Below are 20,338 nucleotides of genomic sequence, written 5' to 3' on the forward strand. Positions count from 1 at the left end.
CATACTGGGCTGCAAGACACTTGCTCATCATCATCATCATCATCATCATCATCATCATCATCATCATCGAGCTTATTTTGTGTGAAAGTATATATTAATTTTATACAAAGAGAAAGACCAAGGAACTAAAAGTTACGCTATACTGTCCACTAACACCACCAGTTACTAAACAATCAGCTCATGCGATAACATTGCACGACACTGACCGACGGTACTGACGTTCTACAACTAACTGGCTAACAGCTCTTGCACATCTTGGAAGCGCACTCCAAAAGCCTTCCAACTTGGAAGGTTCTAAGTTATAGAAATAACATAAGGAGGGGAAGGTGAGCGCAACCAAGATAAGTACGAGCTGAAAGTCTCAGCTGTGAAGGACGTTGGCGGATGTTCATGCATGTCGATGACGACACTGGCAAGACCATTGGACAATACGATAAAACCACGATTCAGGAACGCAAAGCCACATTCCACACAACTTGTGTGGCTCAAAAGATGCGAAGATCAATAGAAGGGGAAGCTATGCGAACAAGAATCATCAAAAACCGAACGCCCCAGTAAAACAGCACTGTACTTCGACTATGACAATTTAGGTGGACAATAAGCAGCGGTAACAAGCAGCAGTTTCACACGAAGATCGTTTCGCCGTATAGATGATTGATTGATTGATTGATTGATTTTATTTTACTTCGCAAGTTCAAACGGGTTCCTGGCCCAGTTATATGAAAGCGAAGGATAGAATTTGCCAAAATCCTAATGAGCAACAGCATAGGCAATATTATCATAGAAGTGGAGTACTATGCGAGCGAGAATACTGAGAAGAAAGGAACATGTCAAAACCTGACGAAACACAACCTATTTCAGGCATACATAAGGAAGGCAGGCTAGCTTAAAATCTTGCAATCTGGATACGGTGCGCACCTCTCTAGGCAAACTGTTCCACAGCAATGCTCCTGCGGTGGCGAATCTCGTTTGGCCACACCGACTGCGAGCTGGCTGGCTGAGCAGACCATTGGCATGCTGATGGCGCGTACTTCTGCCGCTGCATGCTGCTGGTTTGAGAAGCTGGGCTAGAGCAAGGCTAGTGGAGTCATTTAGACAACGCCAGATGAAGATCATGAGTTTTTGTTTGAAAAGTTCAGTGACGTGGTAAATCGAGTTGGCAGCCAGGAGGGGCTGCATCGCGGAACATGGCGGGCTGCCATCAATGCATCGGATCGCCCGGTTTTGCATGGCTTGCAGACGCTGAAGTTGGGTCACGCGGAGGGCTGCAGAGAAGCTGCAGGCACCATATATCATATCCGGCATGACAATAGCCTTTACATATACCTTGCGCGAGCTGCGGGAGAGGCATCGACGGGCTCGCCACAAGGCGCCTATCTTCCTCGCAACTTTGGTCACTATGGCGCTGACGTGTACATCCCAACTCAGGCGGTTGTCAAGAAAGACACCAAGATACCGCGCAGACTTCACTATCGGTAGAGAGGTATCGCAGCACACGATAGAGACCTCAGGCCCGGCATGTTGCCGTGAGATAGTCATTACCTGGCTTTTGGAGGCGTTTAAAATTAGGCCGCGTGACTTAAGCCATATGGCGAGATCAGTGACAGCTGAAGAGACGGATTTGGAGACTTCCCCAGCGGAAGCTTTTGAATTATACAGAGCAATGTCGTCTGCGAATTGCACGCTGTGTATTGGCGATGAGACCGATTTCACATCACGGGTGTAGACGTTAAAGAGAACAGGCCCCAAGACGGAGCCTTGGGGCACACCACAGGTGCAGTCAAGAGCACGACTTGTGGCCGAAGCGACTGTAACTTGCTGCCTGCGATCTGTCAGGTAATTCGCGAACCACTTCATGGCTACACCAGAGATACCAACGTCAAAAAGGTCTTGGATGAGGATACCATGCCGGACTTTGTCAAAAGCCTTTGACATGTGTATGCTTCTATTAGTTACTACCCGTATTTGACAGTTGCCCAGGAACAACGGCTACATAGGCTGTTCAAACGTGCCGCTCGGGCAGTCTGCAAGTCGCCACCGTGGACCAGTACTGCTCCCCTGCTAAATCGAATGCATGTATGTGATCTACAGGTTTCTGTGCACTTGAATATGTTGTGTTTCATCTGGCGATGTTTGCATGATGCATGTAGCACCCTGTTTGAGTCCTTTTTTGCTGTCGTGCCCTCAACTCGCACTCGGGGAGGCCAAAGCAACTTGCTTGTGGTCCCACCTGCTAGCACTGCTCGTTCTGCTAAGCGCCTAACGCACGCTGGAGCCATTATGTGGAATAGATTGCCACCAGCAGCAAAATGTTCAAATAGGTATTTGGATTTTAAATCTCAAGCCTTGCAGTATATATTATCAGCGACATAGGTTTTCCAATGCTTACTGGATTGATATCTGTTCGTTGCAACCAACCTTCCGTCATTTTTTCCTTTCTCTTTTTCTCTTGTATTTTTTTTCTCCACAATATCCTTTAACATGTTATTCACAGTGGGTCCAATGTTATTAGGCATTTTGCCTGTTTTGATTTCCACTATAAATAAAGTATACAACAACAACAACAACATGTCGAGGAGGCACAGCCCAGTTACCAGACCACTGTCCTTCGCCTTCTGCAAGCTGTCCATGAGAACACAGAGGGCATCCTCAGTGGAGCACTTCTTCCTGAAAGCAAACTGAGAATCAGGTAGGGCATTACTCAAGTCTAGATGGCGAACTAGCTGACGCTGCACCACTCTCTCCAACAGCTTTGAGACAACTGGAAGGAGGGAAACAGGGCGATAATTTGTGGGGACTGATGGGTCCCCGGTCTTGTAAAGCGGTACAACGGTCGCCAGCTTGAACGCCAAAGGAACCGTGCCAGTACGGAGGGAAGTGCAAAACAGTACTGCTAAAGAGTATGCCAATAAATCGGAACACTGCCGCAATAGCGAACCCGGTATGCCGTCACTTCCCGTACCTGCTGAAGGAGACGTTGAACGTCCGATGGAGTTACAGGGGAGAACTCGGTTAGGGAGACAGGCCCGTTGGGGCCACACGGAACGCCGAGATGGTCGGGTCGGTTTGTGTCTGTAACAATAGAGTGGAACGTGTTGCTGATCTCATGGACGTCGCAGCACGGATCTTGACGGCACCGTGAGCGCCCTGTCACGGCATTGAGAACTTCCCAGGACTTTCTTGGGTAAAGACGGCTCGTCAGGTGTGCAGGAATGGACTCAGATGGAGAGCCAAGGTTTAATTTATACAAAGAGAAAGACCAAGGAACTACCAGTTACGCTATACTGTCCACTAACACCACCAGTTACTAAACAATCAGCTCATGCGATAACATTGCACGCCACTGACCGACGGTACTGACGTTCTACAACTAACTGGCTAACAGCTCTAGCACATCTTGAATGCGCACTCCAACAGCCTTCCAACTTGGAAGGTTCTAAGTTATAGAAATAACATAAGGAGGGGAAGGTGAGCGCAACCAAGATAAGTACGAGCTGAAAGTCTCAGCTGTGAAGGACGTTGGCGGATGTTCATGCATGTCGATGACGACAGTGGCAAGACCATTGGACAATACGGTCAAACCACGATTCAGGAACGCAAAGCCACATTCCACACAACTTGTGTGGCTCAAAAGATGCGAAGATCAATAAAAGGGGAAGCTATGCGAACAAGAATCATCAAAAACCGAACGCCCCAGTAAAACAGCACTGTACTTCGACTATGACAATTTAGGTGGACAATAAGCAGCGGTAACAAGCAGCAGTTTCACACGAAGATCGTTTCGCCGTATAGATAAAGACGGCTCGTCAGGTGTGCAGGAATGGACTCAGATGGAGAGCCAAGGTTTAATTTATACAAAGAGAAAGACCAAGGAACTACCAGTTACGCTGTACTGTCCACTAGCACCACCAGTTACTAAACAATCAGCTCATGCGATAACATTGCACGACACTGACCGACGGTACTGACGTTCTACAACTAACTGGCTAACAGCTCTAGCACATCTTGGATGCGCACTCCAACAGCCTTCCAACTTGGAAGGTTCTAAGTTATAGAAATAACATAAGGAGGGGAAGGTGAGCGCAACCAAGATAAGCACGAGCTGAGAGTCTCAGCTGTGAAGGACGTTGGCGGATTTTCTAGGTTCTAGGTGTAATGTACTGCTGTTATTGGTTATCACTTTGTCCTTCCTTCCTTCTTTCTCTTCTTTGTTCATTTTTCAGTTGCAAATTTAGTGTTAGTACACGCATTCGTTATTGCTCTCGCTTTCATTGTTAAAAGTCACACTTGTAAATTTCACTGCTGTTGTTCTTAGTGTTATTTCTCTAACTTAGGTTTTCTAATAAATTAAAATAGTATAATAGTTCAATTTTTGTTTCAGTGTCCTTTAGTACAACGAACATTCCTGATGAGTGTTGTACGGAAACTTGTTCGAATCCTTATATTCTCTACACCATTTCTTCACATTTTCATCGTTTTATTGCACATTGTCTCCACAGCTTTACATTACATGAATAAAGTGTACACAAATGTCGATCCAGCTCGTATTACTGATTGCGCTTATATTTATACTTCAATTATTACAAAATCATTGAGAGGCTTTGAATGGTTTTAATCAAAATCATCATCATCATAAAAAATCATCGTGTATAATTTAAACACACGGCGAGGAGACAATAATTTGATAACCGCAATCAATAAAACTAGCTGAACCGACATTTGTGTACTTTATTCATGCAATGTAAAAACGGTGGAGACGATGTGCAATAAAACGATGAAAATATGAAGAAATGGTGTAGGGAAAAAAAATATATGGATTCAAACAAGTTTTCGTACAACACTCATCAGGAATCGTCGTTGTACTAAAGGACACTGAAACAAAAATTGAACTATTATAGAAAATCTAAGTTACAGAAATAACACTAAGAGCAACAACAGTGAAATTTACAAGTGTGAATTTTAACAATCAAAGCGAGAAATGAACAAAGGAGAAAGGAAGGAAAGACAACGTGATAACACATAACAGCAGTACATTACACCTAGAACATTAACGGCCAAGCTTGGCCGCACTAAACACGACACGTTACTTGAACAATTTCAACCCAATTATACTATCTTTCTGTACACACAAATTAGGCTTGTACAAACGCTGATAGATAGCTTCCAACACTTTTAACTGTAGTCCATAACCATGACGACCACGGCACAATACAGTGAACGAAGAGTCGGAATACGAATTGCAACAATCAGGACTAGCTAGCAGATGATTGTACACTGAAGACTTGCTACCACGAAACCTACGCACAACACTAACACTCTCACCGGCATTCTCACCATCACTCCCATCACTGCTCTCCGACTCACTGCTCCTTCCGCCGTCCGCTCCATCCTCCGCTTCCTCTGTACTCTCTCTGTCTCGTCCATCCCGCCTGACCGGGTCCATTGAAGTCAACTCGGCCGTCACCCTGCCATCACATCCCTCCCTTCGCCCTTGTCCGCTGAGTGCGTAGCTTCTGTTGTAGTTGGCTGTTGATCGTCTTGGTCTTTCAATTGTGGGCTTGGATGGTGGATTAGTTGTGGTTGCTGTAGATTGCGTTGTTGGTGTTGGTGTGGGAGCTACCGATATGCAAGGTGGGTCTTTTTGAGTCGGCATTTGTAGTGTTAATGCAGCTGTCAGTGTTGCTCGCGGTCTCCCACTGGCAAGCTCCACCGCCGCAAGAACCGATGGTGGAGGATCGGGAGGAGGCAGTGGGACCGGGACCGCAAGCGGCACCACCTCAGCCAAAGCCGCCGGGGGCACTGACGAGGGAACCACCGACGGCCGGAGCAAAGGCGGCGACACAAGCCGACCCGATGAGCCACCACGCCCATTCTCCTCCCCCACCGCCACCAGCGACGGCGGAGCAAGCACAGTCCGTGAGCCAGGGTCCGCGGGTTGTGTAGGCAACGGCTGTGTGGTTATTGGTTGTTTTCTAGGTCGCCCTCGCTTCGGTCTTTGTTGTTGTGCGCAAGGTGGAAGTATGTGACGTGGTGTGTGTTGTTTGATGCGTGCGTTCAGGTGCTGAACAGTCCTACCAACATACCGACTAGCGCATTGTCGGCATTCAAAGTTGTAAATAAGATGACTTAGGTGATGGGCTGGTAGGACATCCTTCCGCACCGTAAACGCACGCATCGTCGTAAAGACGGGCACAAAGTGTACTGCGTAGTATGTTCGACGAACAACAGACTTGACTGCACTACAAACTTTAGTCGACTCCTGCCCTTTCCACGGCAAACATAAATAAACGGGACAACGAGCAGGACCAATCATAGGAGCCTTCGTAGTTTGTTCGACTTTCAACAACTTCTGCAACAAAAACTCAGGGTACCCGTTCTTGACAAAAACTGACCGGAGAAAATCAAGCTCTTCCTGCAGCTTACAGGACGAACAAATACGCTTCGCACGATCTACAAGGTTACGCACTAAGTTTACTTTATATTGAGACGAACAATAAGAGTCATATACAATGTACTGACCAGTAAACGTCGGCTTTCGATAAACGGTGGTCAGAACGTCACTACTCGTTTTTTCCCGTTTTTTCCACAAGCACATCTAGAAATGACAATTTGTAAATTTCACTGTTGTTGCTCTTAGTGTTATTTCTGTAACTTAGATTTTCTATAATAGTTCAATTTTTGTTTCAGTGTCCTTTAGTACAACGACGATTCCTGATGAGTGTTGTACGAAAACTTGTTTGAATCCATATATTTTTTTTTCCCTACACCATTTCTTCATATTTTCATCGTTTTATTGCACATCGTCTCCACCGTTTTTACATTGCATGAATAAAGTACACAAATGTCGGTTCAGCTAGTTTTATTGATTGCGGTTATCAAATCGTGTATAATCATCATTTTTTATAAAGCCTCTTGTATGGGCAAGTCAACGTGCATGTCATCAAACTAAAGTGATTGGGGAAATCAACTCAAAATAGATAATTGAACACAAAAGCAATACAACATTGATATTATTGTTTCACTGGCTTCAAAGCTTTAATCACCGCCGACCATGTTGCTCCATCAGGTGATCATGGCCGCGTTCCTGATGGCACTTAGCACACAGGTCAAAATCCTAGCACAAGGAGGCACAAACACGTACAAGACAAGAAACACGTACAAAACAACAATCAGATACAGAATGGATGCAGATCTGGACACTACTGGCGAGTAAAGAACCTGCATTCTGCAAGTGTTGCATGTTGTACAGACGAAGCTACAGTCATGTGGATTAAAAATTCTATCGTGTACCTCCAGTCTTCTCTAGAAGAACTAAGAGAACTTGAGACAAGAAATACGAACAAAAATCTGGAAAAACGCAGTGGCCAATAGGAATATGCAAACTCACCTTACACTCTGGGCAATGGAAACGACTTCCAATAATTTCAGCCATGCATGTATTGCAGCAGTAGCCGATTACATTTTCATTGCACTGGCTTTGCAGCTCGATGAGCATGCACAGTGTAGCGTACTGCGCGTGCCGCAAAGTTGAAAACTCAAGATGGTTTGTACGAGAGTAGGCAAGAAATGAATCCCGACTCTCCATCATATTGCCGCTTTGCAGCTCGTCCACATCCTCCTCCATGGGCTCAAGGTCCGCAACCTTTTCCGAAGAAATCAGCGTGATGGTGAAGAACGCCTGGCCAAAGGGAACAAGAATAAAGGTAATGTAAGGAAATTTTGCCAGCAACGAATACAACAAATAAGCGTAGGCAATAATACCACCAACACCCAAGGAGCTAGTAAGGCCTTCATCACACTTCGTTCTCTGGCTTCCCCTTACGTCTGCGTCCACAGTGAAAAATCCAAAACGGGTAGTCGTGTCATCAAACAGGCACAGCTCTTGACCAGTACACGCGGTCATGTTTTGGAGAAACTTGAAGATTCGCACGTACAAGGTCGCTTGGAAACAGACTGTGGGAGATACACCCTTTTGTACAAAAAAGTGGCCCACTCCCTACCACGTCTACGTTTCCCGTTTCTTCTGCTCCCGCTTTCACTCCGTACATGGATCATCATGACAACCGACCAAAACCTTATGTGGATGTAGACACAGCGCTTTGTACCGTGGTGTGATGACAGCGTAACAGCTGGGGCATAAACTAAGATACTAGTAGAAAGTTTACCAAGAAATGGTTTCACTGAAAGAGTAACACCCAAAGGCAATAATTTTACAAACTACTACCATTATGAACTTAGAAGTTGCGACTTCGGCGGTACTAGTGATGAAGTTGGTTGCTCCAACGAGGAGCACAAACTTCTTGCCGAACTTGACACACTGTGTATTGAGCAGGCAGTGGTGCTTTCTTTCAGGTTTGCAGAGCAGAAGGTGCTACGTGCTCCTCGTGTGCTCCGGATGGCAATCGTGAGTTAGTCAAGTGTCAAGTTCGGCAAGAAGCGTGTGCTCCTCGTTGGAGCAGCCAACTTTAGTACCATTATGACACACCAATATACTCTACAAAAAATAAGTCACTTTCAAACATCGAATGTTAAGTGCGAAAATATTCAGATACAAGGGCATACGTTTTCGATAGCCACCTCGCATAATCAAAGGACGACAGAGAGCGTGTCGTAATTTGCAATCACCTGTGTCCCACAGATGAAGCTGTATGTGCTGATATGCTTACAGTGTGTACGTCGCAAACTTGCCTCACCCAATGCCAGGCTCGCACTGTAAGTAGAGAGAGTATTGCGACAACCTAAACTGTAGGACTGAAACGAACACAATTTCTCAGCAATCGAACGTTCTTGACTCTAGCGAACGAACCAACGAACAAATGTTCTTGATTGATAATTCATGCAAATCGTCAGAGTTCTGACGAGGGCATGAATACCCCGCCACATGATACAGGCAAAAAAGTACACTTCAGGGAGGAAACCAACGCAATTGACATAAAAACCTTCAGCAACCTTGCTTCGTTCTCCGTTGAGAGCAAAATCGCCCCAGAACCAGAAATGCTGCCGGATGGCTCCGTAAGGTTGCACGCATGCCGCGCTGCGCTGCCCCTCACTCGGGTACGTAGAAAGTCGATGGTCCAAATATTTGTCTCTGGGAGACTATTGACACGGGAATTGCTCTCCGCATCTTCTCCACCTTAACTGGTATAAAAACTGTGTATGGCCATCGAACTGCGTTTATACTCACACACTCCCTGTACCAACACGAGTAGCATATCGGGATTGTTGTTCTCGCATTTTGCTGATTGTAGTAAAACATTTGTGTCGGGCATATTGGGAAAAAAATTTCAGATCCAATATTCGTTACCTCACAAAATTAATTAATGTTCATTCTGCAAAGCTAAATTAATGAATATTTGAATAGTCGAGATACTCATTTCAGCCCTATCCTAAAGCATGTCTCATGCACGGCTTTCCCTTCCCAATGGTGCATGATTCTCCCACAATTGCGTATTTCGACGAAATTATTGATTACAAAATTTCCCATGTGGGCCATTGAGGGTAAAATGGCTAAATAAGGCTTTTGGGAAGAATATCATAACTTGTCATCTTGATTTTGATTGTGAAGGGCTGCACTAAAACTGATTTCTTGCTCATGATATTCAACTTCGAGGAAACAATCAAGTTAGAAACAAATCTAAAACATGCATTTGCAATCAAACCAGTCGTCGCACTTCACGAGACACAGGTATACGCAATGCAAAGAAAGAATGAAACCATGGACCTTACACTTTTATCCTTCTCCAGCCGGGTCAGGACACGCGCAGCGAAATCTTTTCTCTTCCGTGCCGGCTTGCTCTTCTTCTTTCGGCCGTACTGCGGCTGTGAGCATCCCTTCTTGCCATTCTTCTGCTTGACATCATAGCAATACAGGCACACAACAACAGACCACGGTCATCATACCCCTCACACACCTGGCCAATAACAAAAACCATCCACATGGATCACTGCATTCTCAATCAAATATTGTCTAGTTTTCCTTTATTTTCCTTTTCACTTATCCCGCCCTCTTAAGGGTTGTGTATATCACTGTTGAGGCATCCGATGGTAAGAAAAATTAATACTACTACTAGTCGTTGACAAGTGACGGCTCTACGGCTTCAGGAAGGCATTGGCTAATGAAATAGAGCTCTCACTATTTGGCGGAGGATTGGCGCACGCCAAGCTTTAAGCTAGTGTATGGTTTGTCTTGTTCCCACACCGAGAACACCTAAGGTAGCTTCCCAGTTCCAAAGCAGCGTAGCGCCCCTTGCTATGTTATTTACGAGGTAATATTTCAATGAAAAGGCGACGAGGAGACAATAACTTTATTAATGCGATTAATAGTATAAGTGAAGCGGACATTACAAAATGATGAATGAGAATACATGTATCTAAAATGGTTGTTCCTAATCGATTTTCTTGAGACTATCATCAGGGAAAATCGTCTCACAATAGAGGCTATACGTTTGCCACAGCATTGACAACAGTCTTTACTACGGCCCGTGCGTTCACAGTGAAGAAGGATGTTCTTCCTACCCAACTGATTAGCCATGTAATCTATCATTTTGAATATCGGCATTGTGGTAGCCGATATGTAGGAAGAACCCTTCAGCACCTGAACGCACGCGTCAAACAACATGTACCATATTGTCAGATGGAGCCAAAGCCCAGCGACCTGGACGAGGCCGTCCCCGCAAACAGGTGCCAATTGCACAATTACAACAGAACCACACGGTACCGGTTGAACGGACTACAAGTACACAGGTACGTGAGACTGAAGGAAATGGCCAAACACAGGTACGGAGACCAGTAACTAGGAGCATGACTCGTGCGCTGGTAATAGCATCTACAACCGGACATGGACTGGCAGCGAGCAGTAGCGTGGGATTGTCGTTGGGTGCAGAGGACGGGATGGAAGCGGAGGACGATGAGGAAGGTGAGAGCAGTGATGAAGAGAGTGAGTTGGACAACCAAGATGAAGATGACCGGACTGAAGGTGAGAGCACAACGAAAGGGTCAGCCATTAAGAAACACCTCTTGTCTAGTAGCCAATGCCGCTCAGTGTATGATGATTCATGCTTCACTGTTTTGTGTCGTGCTCGTAGGTTTCGTGAACTTAAGGTATTAGAAGCTGTTTTCATCCGTAAACACAATCCTAATCTATGCATTCAGAAAGAAAATGTCACAAAACTGAGACTCTTCACCTAGCATTCACACACGTATTCATTCGCATACACCTACACCTCACAGTTCCTCACTCTATCACATTCACCTGCTTCCACGCCTTCATTTCACTCACCTTTTGTAGTAGCTCACACCGTCAGAACACTCTCACATCTTTTCTTCTAATTTCTTTCGTCTTCTCTCCCACTTTAGTTATTTTTCACACCTCACCTTGTATACTTCCCACTATCCGATAACCTATAAGTAGTTTGTTTCTCCATATAGCCTCTATTGTGAGACGATTTTCCCTGATGATAGTCTCAAGAAAATCGATTAGGAACAACCATTTTAGATACATGTATTCTCATTCATCATTTTGTAATGTCCGCTTCACTTATACTATTAATCGCATTAATAAAGTTATTGTCTCCTCGTCGCCTTTTCATTTACTTCAAAAGGAGATATTCTGCTACTCAGGTTGATTGCCTGAACGCAATTATTAGGAAGCGCTTTGTTTGCCGTAGTATGGCACATAACCTTACATTCCTCACACAATGTTTAGAGTATGGTGTTTGCCCTCAGTCTATACAAAACCGCGTTCACAAGGCAAAAGCTTATCATTCACTCAAGCTGGAACGGGTTTTTATCAAAGACGATATTAGCCGTAGTAAGGACACTCTTAGCAAAGTCAAATCCCAGTTCAGACATCTATACGCTCTGGCTCGTTCCTTTCTCTCGCCGTTGGACTTCTTGCGTTTCTCGAACCTTCTGTCTCAGAACGACGCTAACCAACAGGTTCACCTGATTACAAAATGTCGTAAGAATTTGAACTGGCTTCGTAAGAAACGGTTCGGCTCCTTCACCATTGACCATAGCACCATCATCAACATCGCCAATGTAGAACTTAGCAACATAGAGAAAGATATCTTGTGTAGGGGCATTGATTACGGAGTTCCTCCTACTTCGCTGAAACCTGAAGTGACTTTAATGGAATTTGAACTACTTTACAATAAATTATCTGAATTCAGACCTTGTTCGGATACTCAAAAGTCACTTTGTGCTGCCAAGCTGAGATCGATAGCTGAAGAGCATGCCACACAACAACCAGACCGTAAATCTTTCTCTTTGTCTCGAGAGCACTTGAAAGCCCTCCGAGATCTCAGAGCACGGAAGGACATTATTATCACGAGACCGGACAAAGGTAGAGCCACTGTTATAATCACTAAAGAACAATACCACACGAAGATGGCTACTATCCTTGATGATCGGTCGAAGTTTGTTAAGTTAGGCCCTGTACAGATACACGACCGTACAATAGCTATAGAATCTGATATCATCAAGTACTTGCGGAACCTGCGGAATGCAGAGGAAATATCTAAATATGAGTACTTACGAATTAAACCGATTGGTTCAACACGGCCCAGACTTTATGGATTGCCGAAAATCCATAAGAAGGATTGTCCTCTTCGCCCAATACTTTCAATGTGTGGTTCACCTCAATATACAGTTTCGAAATGGTTGTGCGATATTATTACACCAGTAGCTAAGTACTATTGCAAACACAATGTAAAAGACACTTTCCAATTCATCGATATCCTGCGTGAGCAGCCAGTACCGTCTTGTTCCCACATGTGCTCCTTCGACGTTGTAAGCTTGTTCACCAATGTGCCCGTGATGGAGACAATTGACATTTGCGCTAATGCTCTGTACCACGATAAAGAGTACAGTAAACAGTTCGATTCTCCCTGGATGTCCGAAACTGCGTTCCGCAGACTAATGCAGATGATGACAACTGATGTTGAATTCTCTTTTGATGACACCATGTACCGCCAAATTGACGGGGTGGCCATGGGTTCACCATTGGGTCCAGTTCTGGCCAATGTGTTTGTCGGGTTTTATGAATCGAAGATTCCAAGTGCGATGTGGCCTAGCTTATATGTTAGATTCGTGGATGATTCGTTCACGCATTTCCGTAATCTGGAACAATCGAATGAGTTTCTTGGTATGCTCAACAACCTACATCCCGCTCTGAAATTTACATGTGAACATGAGCAGTCAAACCGTTTGTCTTTTCTCGATGTGTTAGTCGAGAAAACGGAGATGGGTGTTTCAACTTCAGTATATCGAAAACCAACGTTCACCGGGCAATACATTGTCTACGACTCCTATTGCTCGACTTTATACAAAACTAATCTCGTACGAAATTTGATCATGCGCGCTAGGCGGATTTGCTCGCCTGATAAGCTTCAGCAAGAGCTTTGTTTCCTGAAGAAGGTATTCGTTCAGAATGGATATCCTGTTCAGCTCCTCAGTAAGCAGTTTAGCGAACCTGATATTCAGGCTGCCGAGCCTGAGTTTGGACCTGACCCATGTCGTGTGTTTTTACGACTTCCATGGAAAGGTCAAATTTCGCTGGATGTGGCCCGCGCCGTGAGGACTGTTGTCAGACAAACCTATTTTGCCACAGCATTGACAACAGTCTTTACTACGGCCCGTGCGTTCACGGTGAAGAAGGATGTTCTTCCTACCCAACTGATTAGCCATGTAATCTATCATTTTGAATGTCGGCATTGTGATAGCCGATATGTAGGAAGAACCCTTCAGCACCTGAACGCACGCGTCAAACAACATGTACCATTGTACCTATTGTCAGATGGAGCCAAAGCCCAGCGACCTGGACGAGGCCGTCCCCGCAAACAGGTGCCAATTGCACAATTACAACAGAACCACACGGTGCCGGTTGAACGGACTACAAGTACACAGGTACGTGAGACTGAAGGAAATGGCCAAACACAGGTACGGAGACCAGTAACTAGGAGCATGACTCGTGCGCTGGTAATAGCATCTACAACCGGACATGGACTGGCAGCGAGCAGTAGCGTGGGATTGTCGTTGGGTGCAGAGGACGGGATGGAAGCGGAGGACGATGAGGAAGGTGAGAGCAGTGATGAAGAGAGTGAGTTGGACAACCAAGATGAAGATGACCGGACTGAAGGTGAGAGCACAACGAAAGGGTCAGCCATTAAGAAACACCTCTTGTCTAGTAGCCAATGCCGCTCAGTGTATGATGATTCATGCTTCACTGTTTTGTGTCGTGCTCGTAGGTTTCGTGAACTTAAGGTATTAGAAGCTGTTTTCATCCATAAACACAATCCTAATCTATGCATTCAGAAAGAAATGTCACAAAACTGAGACTCTTCACCTAGCATTCACACACGTATTCATTCGCATACACCTACACCTCACAGTTCCTCACTCTATCACATTCACCTGTTTCCACGCCTTCATTTCACTCACCTTTTGTAGTAGCTCACACCGTCAGAACACTCTCACATCTTTTCTTCTAATTTCTTTCGTCTTCTCTCCCACTTTAGTTTTTTTTCACACCTCACCTTGTATACTTCCCACTATCCGATAACCTATAAGTAGTTTGTTTCTCCGTATAGCCTCTATCGTGAGACGATTTTCCCTGATGATAGTCTCAAGAAAATCGATTAGGAACAACCATTTTAGATACATGTATTCTCATTCATCATTTTGTAATGTCCGCTTCACTTATACTATTAATCGCATTAATAATATTTCAATGGCCAGTATTTTAGAACCACTACTGTATCCTTAATGGAAGTATTGACCCTCAGGCAGCCTCCTCCTAATCTAGTCCTAACTTTTAAGATCTGATCAAGATGAAAGAACGTTGAGAAATGATACAAATAAGTTGGAGTGCAGAGCAGTGCAATTTGAGGAATGGCTGTCATCACCTCTTTCTTTTGCATAACATAAGAAACGGATTTTTTAGTAACAAATTCGGCGATAGTTATATGAAAGTTCGTTGTTCTCAATGTTCGAGCTTGCACCTTTCTCACTTTTCCGTAATAACATAAGGAATCCGCTGAACGGAAAAGTGGGAAAGGTGCAAGTTCGAACATTGAAAGCAACGAACTTTCATATAACTATTGCCGAATTTGTTACTAAAAAATCCGTTTCTTATGTTATGCAAAAGAACGAGGTGATGACAGCCATTCCTCAAATTGCACTGCTCTGCACTCCAACTTCTTTGTCCCTTCGTCCACGTGACCCGCTTGAAAATAGCAGTCAAATCTTGTTTGATACCCTTTGGATGAGGTATCGGTGGCAGATACCTAATCTTGCTACTCTGGAAATCAACAAAGTTTGGCCGGTGAGAAACTTTGGCTGATTTCGAAAAGATCGTTTAATAGTTGTTGTCCTCACGTGCAGCCATGGCTGATTTATGCATCATTTGCCTCGATGACAAACTTTGGCCTGCGGTGAACTTTGGCCTGCGGTTAACTTTGGCCTGCGGTTAACTTTGGCCAATTGGCCATGGCACCAAGCGGCGAAATTAAATCGCTAGCGAAAATGAGTTGATTTAGAGTACTTACCCTAAACTCGATAACAACTTTTCGAGCAACTGCACTGTCCAGCATTGTCTTGTACCACGGTATTAGAAGCTGTTGTGTGAGTATCCTTTGCCCAGGTGGATGACAGTTGAAAATATAGTCTTTGTTTTTCCCAGGAGGGCATGCCCAAAGGTTAACAGCGGCAAAGCCTCGCTTTGCTACATAGTCCTTATAGGCGATAAGCAGCCCATAATACACTTGAGTACGCAACTGCTTTGGCCGGAAGAAATGGACACTGTCCAGATACGAAAGGTATAAACGCCTACAATGAAAATACGCAAAGAACAGAGAGCGAGAAAACACCCAGTACACAATTTACCGCCATGGGCATGTGCCTACTCAGTCACTGTCCAGATACGGAAGGTATATACCTACAATAAAAATACGCAAAGAACAGAGAGCAAGTCTTGAAGAGATTTCACTCAGCAGTCAACGGTGTCATATGTAGTACATGCACTTGTACAGCAAACTAAACAAAGTCAAAGTCGAGAGAGAGTGAGAGAGAGAGAGAGAGAGAGAGAGAGAGAGAGAGAGAGAGAGAGAGAGAGAGAGAAAGAGAGAAAGAGAGAGACAGAGAGAGAGAGCGAGACACACAGAGACAGAGAGATGGAGACAGAGAGAAAGAGAGAGAGATAGGGTAAGGGATAGGGAGAGAGGGAGAGAGAGAGAGAGAGAGAGAGAGAGAGAGAGAGAGAGAGAGTGAGAGAGAGTGAGAGAGAGTGAGAGAGACAAAGAGACAGAGAGAGAGACAGAGGGAGACAGACAGAGAGAGAGAGAGAGAGAGAGAGAGAGACAGCGACAGAGAGATAGAGACAGAGAGAAAGAGAGAAAGAGAGGGAGAGAGAGGGAGAGGAAGAGGGGGAGGGAGAGGGAGAGAGAGAGAGAGATAGAGAGAGAGTGAGACAGACAGACAGACAGACAGACAGTGGGAGAGAGAGAGCAAAAGAGAGATAGCCCGCGTGCGATAGATAGATAGAGGGAGAGAAAGAGTGAGAGTGAGAGAGACAGAGAGACAGACAGTCAGTGGGAGAGACAGAGAGAGAGCAAGAGAGAGAGAGCCCGCGTGCGATAGATAGATAGATAGAGAGAGAGTGAGAGATAGAGAGACAGAGAGACAGCCAGACAGAGGGGGTGAGAGAGAGAGAGAGCAAGAGAGAGCCCGCGTGCTAGAGAGAGAGAGAGAGAGAGAGTTAGAGAGAGAGAGAGAGAGAGAGAGAGAGAGAGAGAGAGAGAGAGAGAGAGAGAGAGAGAGAGAGAGAGAGAGAGAGAGAGAGAGAGAGAGAGAGAGAAAGAGAGAGAGAGAGAGTGAGAGTGAGAGTGAGAGTGAGAGAGACAGAGAGACAGACAGACAGACAGACAGACAGACAGACAGACAGACAGACAGACAGACAGAGGCAGAGAGAGAGAGCGCGAGAGAGAGCCCGCATGCGATAGATAGATAGATAGATAGATAGAGAGAGAGAGAGAGAGAGAGAGAGAGAGAGAGGGGGGGGGAAGAGTAGGAGAAAGAGAGAGGGAGAGAAAGAGAGCAGGAGCACAAAATGGATATAGATCTTACCGCCTATTAGGCTCGGGACTGTCAGAAGCAAACTCATGCACAATCATGCCAAAGAAGCACACGTCCTTGCCATCAATTTCCACAAAAGCAAAGACAGACTTTGCTACATAAGGAAACTCCTCCGGGAAAGATGTACCACTTAGCTCCTCAAACCTGGCATTAATGGAAGAAACATACACATACACGCACATGTACACAGAAACACACACACACAGAGTTGAGTATAATGAAAAAGGCTGGTTTGTATGACAGATGTATGATGATTTGTGAAAAGTCTCCGCACTAACTGAGATCCATGTGAATAATCAATACTAGTACACAGCGATAGACAGGTACCCAGTATATTCCTACTAGCCACAAGGAAAACACCGAAAAACATACCAGAGATGATTCCTGCCCGCTTTCTTGAACTAACCTTAGATCTTTTTTTCTTGCTTGAGAATTATACTATGGTTGGCACATTCTTTGGTGCACTATTTGCTGATCAAACCTTATGGCGGCACAGAACCTTAATAGGTAGAATGTCATAAACAGCAAATTGAATAAACAAAGGCCACACCCTAGATTAATTCGGAGAGGGCGCTTACGACAATATCATTATGTCTAAATATGCGTGGAATAAATTGAAAAAAAACAACAGCAACAACAGCACCACTGCCACCAATAACAGACATTACTTACTTTTCTTTGGTGGCATCCTTGACCTTCACTGTCTGCTTGCTGCTGGAGAGCACACGGATGTGAACGTGGCCAGCTTCACGGTTAGTGTCAGCAGTTGTAATGTAAGCGTTGATTCTCTCCTCAAGGTATGTAGCCAGAGCATTGCGCGGCAGTGCTACAAACAACAAGAGAAAAAGTCATGAACAAATATTTAGGTTTTCTCCAGGTGAACAATAAGACCAGTATCAATGCCCAGATTTCGCCAGTGCCAGATAACCCAATAACCAACCGATTCGTCCTCCCTCTCCGCTCTCTCTCTCTCACTCTCTCTCTCACCCTCTCTCTCACTCTTTCTCTCTCTCTCACTCTCACTCTCACTCTCACTCTCTCTCTTTCTCTCACTCACTCACTCTCACTCTCTCCGTCTATCTCTCTATCTATCTATCTCTCTATTTCTCTCTCTCTCTCTCTCTCTCTCTCTCTCTCTCTCTCTCTGTATCTCTCTGTATCTCTCTGTATTTCTCTCTCTCTCACTCACTTTCACTCTCTTTCTCTCACTCACTCACTCTCACTCACTCTCACTCTCTTTCTCTCACTCACTCACTCTCTCTCACTCTCTCTCTCTCTCTCACTCACTTACTTACTCTCACTCACTCACTCACTCTCAGTCACTCAGATTTTGAGGCTGAAGACTCTCCAGGTGCAAGGCAAGTGGTTGGAGTGGACATCGGTGATGTGGCAGGACCTCTAGTGGAAATCCCTTTTGTACGGTGGTACTGGTAAGGATTTGAAATTTCTTCTTGCGTCAACCCTCGACGTGCTACCTTCTCCGACGAACCTACGCCGTTTGGGAAACACGGTAGTGGATCCGTACTGTAGTTTGTGCCGTGCCTGGGCCTGTACTATGCGTCACATGCTGGGCGCCTGTCGCGTAGCGCTGGACCAGGGACGCAAGAAACAAACACGTACAAAACAACAATCAGATACAGAATAGAGGCAGATCTGGACGCTACTGGCAAGTAAAGAACCAGCAATCTGCAAGTGTTGCATGTTGTACAGACGAAGCTACAGTCACGTGACACAAAAATTCTATCGTTTGCCTCTATTTACAGTCTACTCTAAAAGAACTAAGAGAACTTGAGGCAAGAAATACGAACAAAAATCTGGAAACACACAGTGGCCAATAGGAATATGCAAACTCACCTTACACACTAGGCAATGGAAACGACTTCCAATAATTTCAGCCATGCAGGTATTGCAGCGGTAGCCGATTACAATTTCATTGCACTGGCTTTGCAGCTCGATGAGCATGCACAGTGTAGCGTACTGCGCGTGCCGCAAAGTTGAAAACTCAAGATGCTTCTTACGACAGTAGGCAAGAAATGAATCCCGACTCTCCATTATATTGCCGCTTTGCAGCTCGTCCACATCCTCCTCCTTGGGCTCAAGGTCCCCAACCTTTTCCGAAGAAATCAGCGTGATGGTGAAGAACGCCTGGCCAAAGGGAACAAGAATAAAGCTAATGTAAGGAAATATTGGCAGCAACGAATACAACAAATCAGCGTAGGCGGTATTAGTCATGAAGTTGGTTGCTCCAACGAGGAGCACAAACGTCTTGCCGAACTTGGTACACTGTGTATTGAGCAGGCAGTGGTGCTTTCTTTCAGGTTTGGCGAGCGGAAGGTGCTACGTGCTCTTCGTGTGCTCCGGATGGCAATCGTGAGTCAGTCAAGTGTCAAATTCGGCAAGAAGCGTGTGCTTCTCGTTGGAGCAACCAACTTGAGTACCATTATGACACACCAATATCATAGTGTACAAATAAGTCACTTTCAAACATCGAATGTTACGTGCGGAAACTCATTTTAATATTCAGATACAAGGGCATACGTTTTCGATATCCACCTCGCATATTCAAAGGACTTATTAACCGAAAGCGTGTCGTAATTTGCAATCACCTGTGTTCAACAGATGAAGCTGTATGTGCTGATAGGCTTACAGTGTGTACGTCGCAAACTTGCTTCACCCAATGCCAGGCTTGCACTGTAAGTAGAGAGAGTATTGCTACAACCTCAACTGGGGGGCTGAAACGAACACAATTTCTCAGCAATCGAACGTTCTTGACTCTAACGAAGGAACGAACGAACAAATGTTCTTCATTCCTATAGCTATGCAGAAGACGTTACTTTAGATACGTCTGGAGCTCGCCAGGGTCCACACAGCTTTAATTTGGTGTTTGTGTGTTTGTGTCACGCCTGGCGCTATCCCGTATCTGTCCCGTGCCGTACCGTACCATCAAACACAGCTGGCCACATGCAGCTGGCCGCACTATTCAAATAGGGCTTTCAAACGCAAGATCATAACGTGAAGCAACTTGGAAGAATGGGTATGAATGCGAAATGTATGGAGGAATGCATGTAGGGCGATAGTGCGGGTTCGAATCCCAGGTAATGCCTGAAAAAAATAGGAGAATTGAAAACTTTATAACATCCCTATTATTTTTTTGCCGTCATCAAGGCGGTAGATGGTGTCGTATTACCCTCGACCGTACCTGTCCCGT

General features: G+C 45.0%; 1 long non-coding RNA gene across 1 annotated transcript; it reads right to left on the reverse strand.

The window, feature by feature from the left end:
- Window positions 1–17,174: 17,174 nt before the first annotated feature.
- LOC135806779 (uncharacterized) lies at window positions 17,175–18,700 on the reverse strand. The gene is made up of 3 exons (XR_010551267.1): window positions 18,444–18,700; window positions 17,803–17,956; window positions 17,175–17,274 (listed from the first exon to the last, which is right to left on the reverse strand). It is a non-coding gene; the product is annotated as an uncharacterized LOC135806779 (long non-coding RNA).
- Between the last annotated feature and the right edge of the window lie 1,638 nt (window positions 18,701–20,338).

Source organism: Sycon ciliatum, chromosome 1, assembly GCF_964019385.1.
Source record: "Sycon ciliatum chromosome 1, ocSycCili1.1, whole genome shotgun sequence".
Taxonomy (NCBI): domain Eukaryota; kingdom Metazoa; phylum Porifera; class Calcarea; order Leucosolenida; family Sycettidae; genus Sycon; species Sycon ciliatum.